This window comes from Aedes aegypti, chromosome 2 (genome assembly GCF_002204515.2).
Source record: "Aedes aegypti strain LVP_AGWG chromosome 2, AaegL5.0 Primary Assembly, whole genome shotgun sequence".
Taxonomy (NCBI): domain Eukaryota; kingdom Metazoa; phylum Arthropoda; class Insecta; order Diptera; family Culicidae; genus Aedes; species Aedes aegypti.
The window spans coordinates 208896785-208908870 of record NC_035108.1 but is presented as its reverse complement, the minus strand read 5'-3'; the positions used below and the strand labels follow the sequence as shown (position 1 = coordinate 208908870).

At 33.3% G+C, this 12086-nt stretch overlaps 1 protein-coding gene across 7 annotated transcripts in view; it reads right to left on the bottom strand.

Annotated features, from left to right (window-relative positions):
• LOC5578486 (putative uncharacterized protein DDB_G0279653) overlaps positions 1-12086 on the bottom strand; it is a 74536-nt gene that overhangs the window by 46672 nt on the left and 15778 nt on the right. The gene's annotated exons all lie outside the window — the stretch shown is intronic.

Below are 12086 nucleotides of genomic sequence, written 5' to 3'. Positions count from 1 at the left end.
CGGGCCCCGAGCTTCTAGGGGCCCCAAAATCGCAGTACGAATATCTCATAGCATTAAAAGATCGACATAGCTTGTGAAAAACTGGCAATTTGTAAGATCCCAAAAAAAAAATGAGCATGACAAGCAGACTTGGATCTGCGATGTTCAGGGGCCCCTTGATTATCCCTTATTTTTAATATTTTAGAGTGGGCTGAGGGCTCCGGGAGGACCGTGACTGGGGGCCCCTAAAATGTGGGGCCCACAGTCACGGTCCTACCGGGGCCCACAGCCCAACCTAAATCTGTCCATATTTTACACATTTTAGGGATAGAGGGGTAGGGATAGAGACGAACCAGCTTCGGGCTGAAAGTCTCTCTAATAAAGAAAAAAAAACATTTTAGGGACCTCCACGAATATTTGTCTTGTAAGTTATTTTTCTTGTTGTTGTTCAATCGATAGCACGCATGAGAAATCCGAGTCTTCTAAAAGCTAAGCGTAGATACTTAAGCAGACTGAACTACCTATGTTGAAGATGTTGAGTCTAATTACGGCTTTGGAATCATAATTATTTATATTTATATAATACTTCATGAATTCTGATTTCCAATCAAATCTAACCAAGTTTGTAGGCCTCCAGAAATTTGGAGCATTGGTGAAACTTTAACCTGTATATATTTTCTTACGATCTTAACCATTCTCACTCATTTTAGAAATTTGACAGATACCTTCTCAATAGTATATACAGTTGTACATTTTGTTCAAAATTCAATGTTTGAGATATTCTCAAAAGCATGAATTTTTTAGAATGAGTGAGCCAACGACTTTAGGTCGACTATTCATTTTTTTTTTAATCCGAGACCACTACGGAGGGCGCGATAAAATAATTACGTTCAACGCTCCGTCATAGTAATCATCGTGATCATCGAAACTTCAAAAGCAGTTTTTCTGTTCAAAACACGAAATTGATCTATGAAAATGTGTTCATTATGGTTCGGTTGTAGAAAAGAATACAGTAAACACATTTGCCTGATAATTTTGTTGATTTTGAACGAAAAAACTTTTTTTATAAATTTTAATTTAATTTATTATTTTAAACATTGAATGTATATTGAAATTTTTCAGATTTTATTTTTAAATCATCCAAAAATACCTACCAAAAATCTTCCAAACTTATTCTCAAACGACCGTGAATCAGGCATTGCTTAACACATTTCTCCTGGTAATTTATGTAAAACTATGCCATGGATTTTGTTTTTTTTTATTCAACGTATCCAGAGATTCCTTTAAGATTACATTGAAAAAAAAAACGAGAAAATATTTCCAATTATTCATTTTGGAATTTTTCCAAGAATTTTTGCAGAAATTCTTTTTTTGGAACAAACATAAGCAACAAATCCAGGGAACTTTTTCCAGCGCATTCATGTAGAAACTGTACATAATATTCTAAACAATGCCAGTAGGACTTTTCTAATAATTTTTGAAAAAAAAAATACACTATAATATTGCTAGATATAATCTATCAGGCTTTCCTATATGGTTGTAAATTTATTAAGGCATTTTTAATTAAATTGCCACAGAAATTTCGAAAATTTATACCCGGATTTTCTCGAGGATCGTTCAAGAAATCCTACAGAAATCATTCTAGGAATTCTTCAAGGTTTTAACCACTAAGAAGCCCTCTGAAAACCACTAGAGAGATTTCTTGGCGTACCGTTGACCAAGATATCCCGTGGTTTTCCTAAGTATTCCTTCAGGGATTCTTTATTTTATTTATTTCAAATATACTTGCTGAAATTTATTTTAGGATTTTTCATCTGGTATTTATTTTAGAAGTTTGAATTCCTCTGAAAATTGGAAATCCTTTTAGAAACGTCCCTCATTTTTTCCAGGAAGCACTTCATGGATTCATCCATTACTACAATAAGTCCTTCGAGTGATAAAAGCAGTAACATTCCCAGAAACTTCTAAGCGATTCTACCAGTTTCTTCAAGATTATTTTTATAAATTCTAACAAGACTTCTGTTATAAGGAGTTCCTCAAAAAAAAAAAAGAATCTAAAAATTTCAGGAATTTTGACAGAGTTCCAGGAAAATAGTTTTACTTCAGCAAAATTTCTGCATGTTTTTAAGGTATATTTCAAAATTTTATCTCAGTATACCTCTATGAGTTTCGCTGGGATTCCTCATAAAATAATATCAATAATAACATCAAACATTTCATCCTTGATTGCCTCCCAGATCTGCATAAAAAACCACAAAAAAAATCAATGATTTGCGCATAACTAAAATAGAGCCGTTTCATCAGCTATTTTCCTATGAATTGATATATTTTTCCACGAGCCTTTAAAGCGTTCATCTAGGTATAATCGTAAGCAAACTACTAAATACCGTACATCATACAGAAAGTTATTCAAGAATTCAGAAAGAAAGAAAGGGTTTTTTTTGTTTCTAAATCCTCGTATGGGTTAATTTTTACTAGCAGAATATATTTTGACCTTTCAATCACGTTTTTTAATATTAAACGTTTTTGACAAACATTTGTAGGTATGTGTAAGCTAATAAGACATATTTTGCAATCCTCTATTTGAGGGGCCCCCAAATCTACTTCCGCACCGGGCCCCCAAAACCCTAGCTACGCCTCTGATGTTATACCTTGGGAATTGAGATGATACTCTTGTTTGAGTAAAAGTAAAATTAGTTAAGATACATTTATTTGCGAAATTCCAATCGGCTCTCCATAACTCAAAATACAAGGAACCATCGACTTATTTTACTGACAATATTTGTGATTTTTTATGTTTTTCAATGTTTATTATAACTTGCTAGTATTTATTCACTTCCAAACAAGAATTAATCTAAGTTTCTCCAAAAAGCAGATAGTTTTTAAAATAAATATCAAATTATGGAAAGAAATTCACCTCTCACGTAACATCGACTAGTGCAGCTTACAGCTAGACTTTGCGAAGAAATTTTAATTTTCATAAATATCTACAAATGTATGCCTATGCATGTCGCTATTGGCCTTAGTTGTTCAGAATATGAGTCAAAACGGTACAGTCAAATCTCCATATCTTCATATTGAAGGGATCAAGTTCAAGTTAGGGAGGTATTGAGTTATAGAACACTAAACTCGAACAATTGCGATGCAAGGGACCTTCGAGTTAGCCATGAAAAACAACTTTTACTGTGGTTTTTCAGCTCGATATCGAGATATGGAACATTACTTTAACCTTTCTACCGGCAGCTTCAGTTTTTACCGCAAAATTTAAAATCAAATCGTTATAACTTTTTTGTTTTTCAATATTTTTGCACCGTTTTTTCACAAGCTCTCAAAAAACTCTTCTAATTTTAGGATCTGTGTCGATGTTGGTCATTGGTCATCTGGTTTTGAAGATATTCCAAAATTCCTTGGGGGACCGACCCGTAACCAGAACCCCCCGTTAATTTCTCAGGCTACAGAATTTTAATCGTATTCGGATACTCACTCTTCGGAACAATACATTAATGAGAGTATGTTGTGAAAAAAATAAGCAATTTGGTGCAGCCGTCTTTCAGTAATGAGCATTTAGGTTTCGGGAACCACGCTGGCCAAATAAAGATCTTAAAAACTTCAAAAAACATCATATAGTAATTTTGAGATATCTCCAAGAATTCTTAATTGATTTGTAGGATTTTTTCAGAGTAGCTCCTTATTACCTGTCATTTTATAGCCCACATTTTATTTTTTGGTAAATTGATCAAAAACAAAATGGCCGCCAAAGACATTTTATATGGAAAATGTCGGTCCCCCAAGGAACATCGGAATATCTTTAAAACCAGATCACTAATGATTAATATCGACACGGATTCCTAAACTAGAAGAGTTGTTTGAGAACTTGTGAATAAATGGTGCTAAAATATTGAAAAACAAAAAAGTTATAACGATTTGAATATTTATTTTGCGGAAAAAAAATGAAGCTGCCGGTAGAGGGGTTAATTGAGAGAGTTAACTGTAAATTAATAACTAATTACTGAGACGTCTGATTTCATTACGGCCTCATGCTAATTTTTAACTATCTTATGTTTAACTAGTTGTCCCGGTAAACGTGTTGTACTGTTGGCTTTGCAATTAACTATGCTAAATCCCCATAAAACGTAAAATTGATATTGCTCTCTTATTTAATCTTTCAAATGAATTTCAATTATAAAAAATTATATAACAAACAGTTGTAAAATAGTGTTCAATTTGCCTCCTGTTTACGGTACCCGAGTTTTCAAACCGAAGTACACCCGATTTTGCTTTTGCACAGATTTTTTTACACGGCCGTACAAAAAAAAGTTTCCATATATTTAAAGGAAAATAATTCTATAGAGTATGCCTGATTATGTGAAAACTTATTTTTGAACACGGCAAAAATCTACGCTTGTAGGGCGCGGCTTATTTTTCAAAAGCTTTCATAACTTAAAATTCGAGTGCTTTTCCAAATTTAAATCTCATAAAAAGCGAAACCTCAAAGTTTGGGCCAAAACGTGGAGGTGGCGCAAGCGACAGTGAAGTCTTCATAACATTGTTATTTTCTAACCAATTTTGAAGCTCTTAACAGCATTCTCTTCCAAATCAAATTTATTAAAAGTTTGTCGAATAAATTTGTCTAAAATCAAATTTAGTCTTAGTTAAAAATAGTTTTTCTTACTTTTTCCTTAAAAATCAAATTAAAACATCTGAATTTTACACGGCCATGCAAAAAAAAGTTTCCATATATTTAAAGGAAAATAATTCTATAGAGTATGCCTGATTATGTGAAAACTTATTTTTGAACACGGTAAAAATCTACGCTTGTAGGGCGCGGCTTATTTTTCAAAAGCTTCCATAACTTGAAATTCGTGTGCTTTTCCAAATTTAAATCTCATAAAAAGCGAAACCTCAAAGTTTGGGCCAAAACGTGGAGGTGGCGCAAGCGACAGTGAAGTCTTCATAACATTGTTATTTTCAAACCAATTTTGAAGCTCTTAACAGCATTCTCTTCCAAATCAAATTTATTAAAAGTTTGTCGAATAAATTTGTCTAAAATCAAATTTAGTCTTAGTTAAAAATAGTTTCTCTTATTTTTTTCTGTTTTACTGGTTGACCATCACTTCATGAATACTCATCCAATTCAAGATCTTTTTACATGCTTTTGAAGCAAATTCAGATGTTTTAAAGCTGTGGGCAAGCATGGGAAAATTCACTCACTCACCCGAACGCCACCGATAAAAAAAAATAGCAAAACAATCTGCTGCTACCGAATATTCAGTGATAGCTGTCGAAACCGATTGTGTAAAAGCGAGAATAGGAAGGAACACTAAGAGAAGTGAATACCAATACACTTGTATTTGCGAGGCACGAGTGAACGCATTTAGCATCCATTCGCCAAATGCATTGAACTGATTGAGCGGATTTCCACTCACTGAATCATTCCGATTTTCAGAAATAAACTTTCATTCATGTATTTTTTGTTATAATACATGAACTTGAAAAATATGTCATTGATGCTTTAAATTTAAAAAACATAACTTTGTTAAGGCCGCCCGGGACGTCATCATAATCACCCTATCCATTTGAAGAAGCAAATCCCAAGAACCACTCCATATATCGACGTGAAAAATGTATCACTATGATTCTATATATGTAGTGCACAACCCAATAAATTTTCAGTTCCATCGGTTCATTAAAACTCGAGATTTGCTTCCGCAAAGTTTTGATGATAATTGTTAGAGTGAGACGAAAGATAGGGAAAATAACACGATCTCCTGTGTCTCCTTAAATCATCATTGAAATTGTATTTAAAATTGAGTTAATAAAAATTTACAATCAATTGTAACGCTTTCCAAAATTGGAGTCGTTGTCAAGATTAAGACGGTTTTTTTTTTCAAAACTTGTAAAGGCAAAAAAAATAATAATTGCTTTTTGCAACGCTTTTTGTTGTCAACGTTTTAAAGTATAAGACAATCTTTATTATCATCAATTATTAGAATAAGAATGATTCATATGCAATTTATAACATTACTTAAAAAACTTGAATTATTTAAGCAAGGATTTACCTTCAAACCTCAGATAAATTTAAAAATCATACTAAATCAAAAGAAGTTTATTTTGCATTTATATTACAATTTATTCAGAAATGTAGCGAATTTTAGGGTTTGAGTTATTTTTGAAGAACGCAGCAGTTTCAAAGCAATAGTTGAAAAAAGTATACAAAGAGTTGTATAAACAGAACTTTCTTTCAGGATAGCTATCCTAGTTGAGAAATGTCTGAAGTGCATTCAATTTTTATAAGAATCGAAATTTCAACATCGTGTGGTATTTATCAGAAACTTCTTATTATAAACTTTGAGAAAAATAATTCAAAACTTGAATAATTATGCTATAAAACAAATGAGGCTAAAGAAAAATAAACAAGAAACATTAATAAATTCATGAGATTTGCACACAACAATTTCAATTTTGATGTAACTTGTGGTATTTTCTGATTTTTGCAAAGTTTGCAAAATAAATAGCTTTTGAATTGTTCCGGTTATGTTTTTCATTTGTCCCGTTTTTATCCGGTTTGCTTATAATCAGCCTACATATTTTCAAATTTCAGTTTTTGCTTTCTATGTGATTTGAATTCAGAAGAGCACACGAAAATATGCCCATTATCAAAGGTTACTAGACTAGATTTTAGTGATTCAAAACAATTTGCGTCTGTTTGTTTTTTATTTTTCTGGTAACGGAGTGATTCTTAATCTAGTTTTCATTTATAATTTGTTCTTTGTCCCGATCTCTCCCTAATTCGATGGTCCCTTCGATATCGAGATGTGGAGAGTTGACTGTATATTCAATTTTAAATATTACACTATATCTGAAGCCAAAAAAAGACATGTACTCGGAAAAAGTACGAATTCTACTGAATTTTTTGTTCACAGAAGCGTTTATGTTAGGTAAGCTATTGATGAAAATCTGTGTACGTTCCCAAATAACACCAATATAAGAAACAGACTTCTTCCAATGTGAATGCGATTCCTTGAAAAAAGAAAGAAAAATAAACATAGCATATTATCGTAACAACCTCACGTCAAAATTGTGTAACATTAACAGTATATTGCGCGGCATAGTAAAGCAATGTGGGTGACGCAAAATGAAATTCAGCTTATGCTTTTAACCGTATCATTGCACCTTAAGGTTTGAACTTTTTTTTATCCGTTATCGTTTCAAGCTTTTGACTGATGATGACACCATTTTCGTTTTTGTTGAACCATTGAACCAAATTTGAAACCACAAGCAGCATTATGTATGTTTTGTGTGATGCATCGATCAACGTATAGATTGCCATGTTCCATATTCAAGTGTTACGTAAATCAATGATGTTTTTTATTGAACTTGACAATGAATGTAGATGCCGAATGCATTGAAATAAACCTCATTTCTGATGACGCGATATAGGTAACAAGCTACACCAAGTACTATAAAATTCCAATCGATATGAAATCAGTCAAACTTGCTTATATGTTCTCAAATACAAATTACTACTAAAACGTACGTCTTTCATCATGTAAAATGATAATGAAACAGCTCTAGAACCTTAATAAATATAGATCGGTTTTTATCCACAATTAAATCAATGAATCTTTTGTTGTCGTTTACTATTCCAACCAATGGGAATTATTACCTAAACATTTTGAGCGTCGGTCGGTAGAAAATTGATGAGAAATGTAATTACAATTTGCAATAGGCACCGCACCGGTCTGTTTGAGTTTTATCGCACTGAAGCGTATCAAAACCGTAAGTGAGCGCCACTGCCGAGCGATTAGATATAAATTCTTCCAAATGAGACCAATGTCTCGAAGCACTTCGTTAACAAGTTGTTGTTTGTGTTGTTAAATTACGGTGCCTGTAGCAGATTAATGCATTTTCAGCATTGGAGAGCCTATCCATATACACAGCGTATGTTAAAAAAAAAAAACGCAGTATGGACGTGAAGCTTTAGGAAACCAAGTGAAAGTAAATCTTTTCATAAGCAAGCTCCATATCGAATTAATTTAGCATAATTATACTATTTATTTTAATAATCACAAGGCATACAAAATCTGCTTCGCTTCCTCCTCTCATGGAAAAATCCATCAGTTTCTTTTGGACTGAACGATACGAGAGGATTTTTTGTGTCATCAATTTCTTCATGGATTCAGTAAAAATTCAACTCATGCGAGATGCTCCGCTTCTATGTGGTTTCCATTTTAGTTCATATTATAAGTTTATATTACCCTACAATGTTCCAACTCCAGGAGCACGTTCCACGCAGGTTCAAAATGTAACTTAAAATCACAGACAAACGAACGTAACAGCTAGAAAAATTATCAATTGAAAACAGTCATGCAAACAGAAACGCCCAAAGCTTAAAGTACTATATATGTTTCGCTAATGGTAAACTAGGTGGTAGTAGTGTACCAACGTCGAACTCAAATGAAAACGATTCGAGGGCCACGAGTGAACTGTTGGCTAACTAACACATATTAGAACAGATCGCTATTTTGCTGTATGATGAAAATAATTCGAGTGTTACGTATGCTGGTCTGAGTTAAAATATAGGTCTGATTATCTAAAAATTAATGCGATTAAGGTGAAAATGCACCGAAGCCAAACCTCAAATTTTCTAGAGAACAAATCTAAAGAACCAGACATCCGTTCAAGCCGAAAATTTAATCGATTGGTCACCACCAGCGAGTGACCACTCGATTAAGTTTTCAGCTTAAACTGATGTCTGGTTCTCTAGATTTGTGCTCTTGAAAATTTGAGATTTGGCTTTGATTGATCTTTACCTTAAATTCTGAGATATGAACGGTAGTATGTATAATCTGCTATTAATTTCGTTTCAAATGCTCATATAGAGGTGGAGAATCTACAAACAAATTAGTTCAATAGAACGACAATTGATGCAATCGGCCGCCTATCGTTGCACCTCAAAGAGTTTGGGTTAATTTTCATAAAGCATTTATAGGCCATCTATTTATATAACATTTATTTGTTATTCTTGTTCATTGACCATACGAAATATTTGTACTTGACATAATCTAACAATACAGCAACTTTATGAAATAATCGTGAATTCCTGAATCATTACTCGCACAAGATAAAAAATGTGTGGTATTACGAAATTGATCGTTCGCCCAGCGAAATTATTACACAGTGCAAAATGTTAGAGATCATCGAATGTAAAAATAAATCCAGAAAGTACCCATACAAGCAAAAAACCATTAGTTTGAAATTTGCAGTTACGCCCTTTTCAATCATTCAGCTAGATTTTTCCTTAGTACGGCTGTATGTCATAAACTATTTCGAATTTCTCAATGCAACCATCAGATGAAATGTTCGTATCACACTACTTTTGTAAACATTTCAAGGCGGTACCGTTTTAATTCGAATTGCCCGAACCTTTCAAATCCCGGACAACGGCCTTAATCAATCCAAAAATTATTATTTCACCTTTTATGCATGAAGAATGTAGAAGACGGTGGTTGGTCATTTGTCATAAAGTCGTTTGGCATAAAGTCGTTTGGCATAATAGTCATTTGGCATAATGGTCGTTTGGCATAATGGCCGTTTGGCATAATAGTCGTTTGGCATAATGAGTCTGAAACCAATAATTTCTTAAGATGACATTCGATCTTACGTTTCTATTGAATCTTTCTGAAGATATCAGGTTTGTTTTGGAACCAATTGATAAAATGACACTTATTCAAAAATCATATGCTCTTGAATAAACTAGAGCATTTAAGGAAAGTTATTGCCAATAGTATTTTATCATTTATCCAGAAATTACCCTTTTTCTCATAATCCTTCTTTTGAGTTTCGCTATTGGAATGGATTTTTGCTCTGAAGATTTATATATATTTAGCACGATTTTACCCTTCTTTCAATCATGGAGATGTAGGGTTGTGAAGGAGAATATGGGGTCGTGGCGGACTTTGGTTTCAGGTTGGCCGATTGCGCTGCAGAATCGTTACCCGTTCAGTGGCGTAGTTGGTTAACGCGCCCAGTCTAGCGTACTGGGAATTGTGGGTTCGAAGTCCAAATTGACTTTTGTGTCTACCAACTTCAGGTTTTTTCAAAACACCGTCGGCTGGTTTAAGCCGTAATACACATGTTAACCCTAGTTGCGAAACATTCTATGATTTTTATTTTTTTCTAAATATGATGTAACTATGATTATTAATATAAAGACTGTTGATTTAAAATTAAAATAAATTTCACCTTCTTTTATACATAGGCTGTTCTCTAGAGCAATATTTTTTAGATATTGTTTTATAACTGACAAAAGGGCGGCAACCAATAACATTGATCTTGTCAAGTTATTGGCGAAAAGAGAAATCGATTACTGCAGTTACCTCTATGGGTTGTGCTACTTTTCCCTGAATGTCGTTTCCCTGAACACCAGTTCCCCGAATTCCAGTTCTCTGAATATCCCGTTTCCCCGATTAGCCCACTTCATCCAAAAATTTTTGGCATTCATTATTGTCGTACATTTATACATTTCAGGGTGGTGAACGAACTAACCATCTAATATGCACCCTTCTTTATTTAGTTGACGGTTCTTTCGAGTTTTACCGTCCTCAGCATTTTTGCCAACATGTGTATAGCCAAGAATGACAGAATACCTCCTTCTTTTGATGGCTTATTGTTCTTTCTCGTTCACTAGCCAACCACTGAAGACTATTACTGAGAACTAGCATTCGGGGTACCGATGATTCTGAACGCCATTTTTGATGTCTTTTCGTTTTATTATGCCACAATATTTTTTACGTCCAATCTTCTATTGGTTTTATCATAAATTTTGCCTTCTTTTAAAAATAAGCTGTTCTTTATATTTATACTGTTTTAAATTTTATTATGTTGTAAAGCTAAATGTTACCCTTTTTATATAGTGTTGTTTTATCAATTCTTGCAAGACGTGCTGTTAGAATTATAATTACTTTAGAACCCGCCAATATTTAACTTTTTTTACAAGTGCATGATTTCCTTTCGATATATGCTGAAAAAAAATTCAATCACAAATTTTCCCTTCTTTCGATAATAGACGGTGTTTTTGACGTACTTTTCCAAAATTAAAACTTATAGTGAATCGTTCACACATATTTTTTTATAAAAATCTGTTGGTCATTTGAGTTATGCTGTGGGAAGATTTTTTTGCGTTAGAGCCTTAAACATTTTAAATGAAAAATAATCTGCTCTCGTATATAGGCTATTTTTGTATTATTCTGCAATATTAGGTCTTTGGATAAGAGCTTCTAATATTTTGCAAATAAATTTTCCCTTCTTTTATCAAGTAACTTTCATCAAGTGTTACGTTCAAACTGGGACAGAGCTTGACCTGCTGCGAAATATTCTATGGAAATTCCCTTTATTAATAACTGAGAATTTTCTTTGACAATTTAATATGGTGGTGGTGTTGATCTCGGTAACAGCTTTAAAAATGCCGATATTCATTCTAAGTCAATCATTATGCCAAACGACCATTATGCCAAATGACCATTATGCCAAACGGCCATTATGCCAAACGACCATTATGCCAAACGACTTTATGCCAAACGGCTTTATGCTAAACGACCTTATGCCAAACGACTTTATGCCAAACGGGGTACAATCGTAGAAGACGTCGCAATGATGGATTATAGATAAAAAAAAATCGAATCAGATCAGAAACACCGAAAAAAGGCCACTGTTCGGCTTTCGAAGCGTCCGAAAATTCGGAGCAGCACGGTATTTTCATTTTTTCGTGGTGTTTTGGTACAACCATACACGAAAGATTAGCATGAATGTTTTCAACAAAAATATGCTTTCAATCACCACAACAGCAAAGTTGCGTTTCGAATTTCAAAAACATCATCAAATAAATTTTCTCGAAAAATCAGACGACAATAAGATTTTGGCGGAAAAATGTATAAAATCTTTTTATGCATGTCAGTTTAAAATAAATCCGTAAAAAGAGAATCATTTTATGCACGGCCATGTAAAATAAATCGGTGAGAAAAATAATTACATACCAAGAAATAAATAGCATCATAATGCTTAACATCCCTGGAATCGTTAATTAAACGTTATTTTATGTACATTCG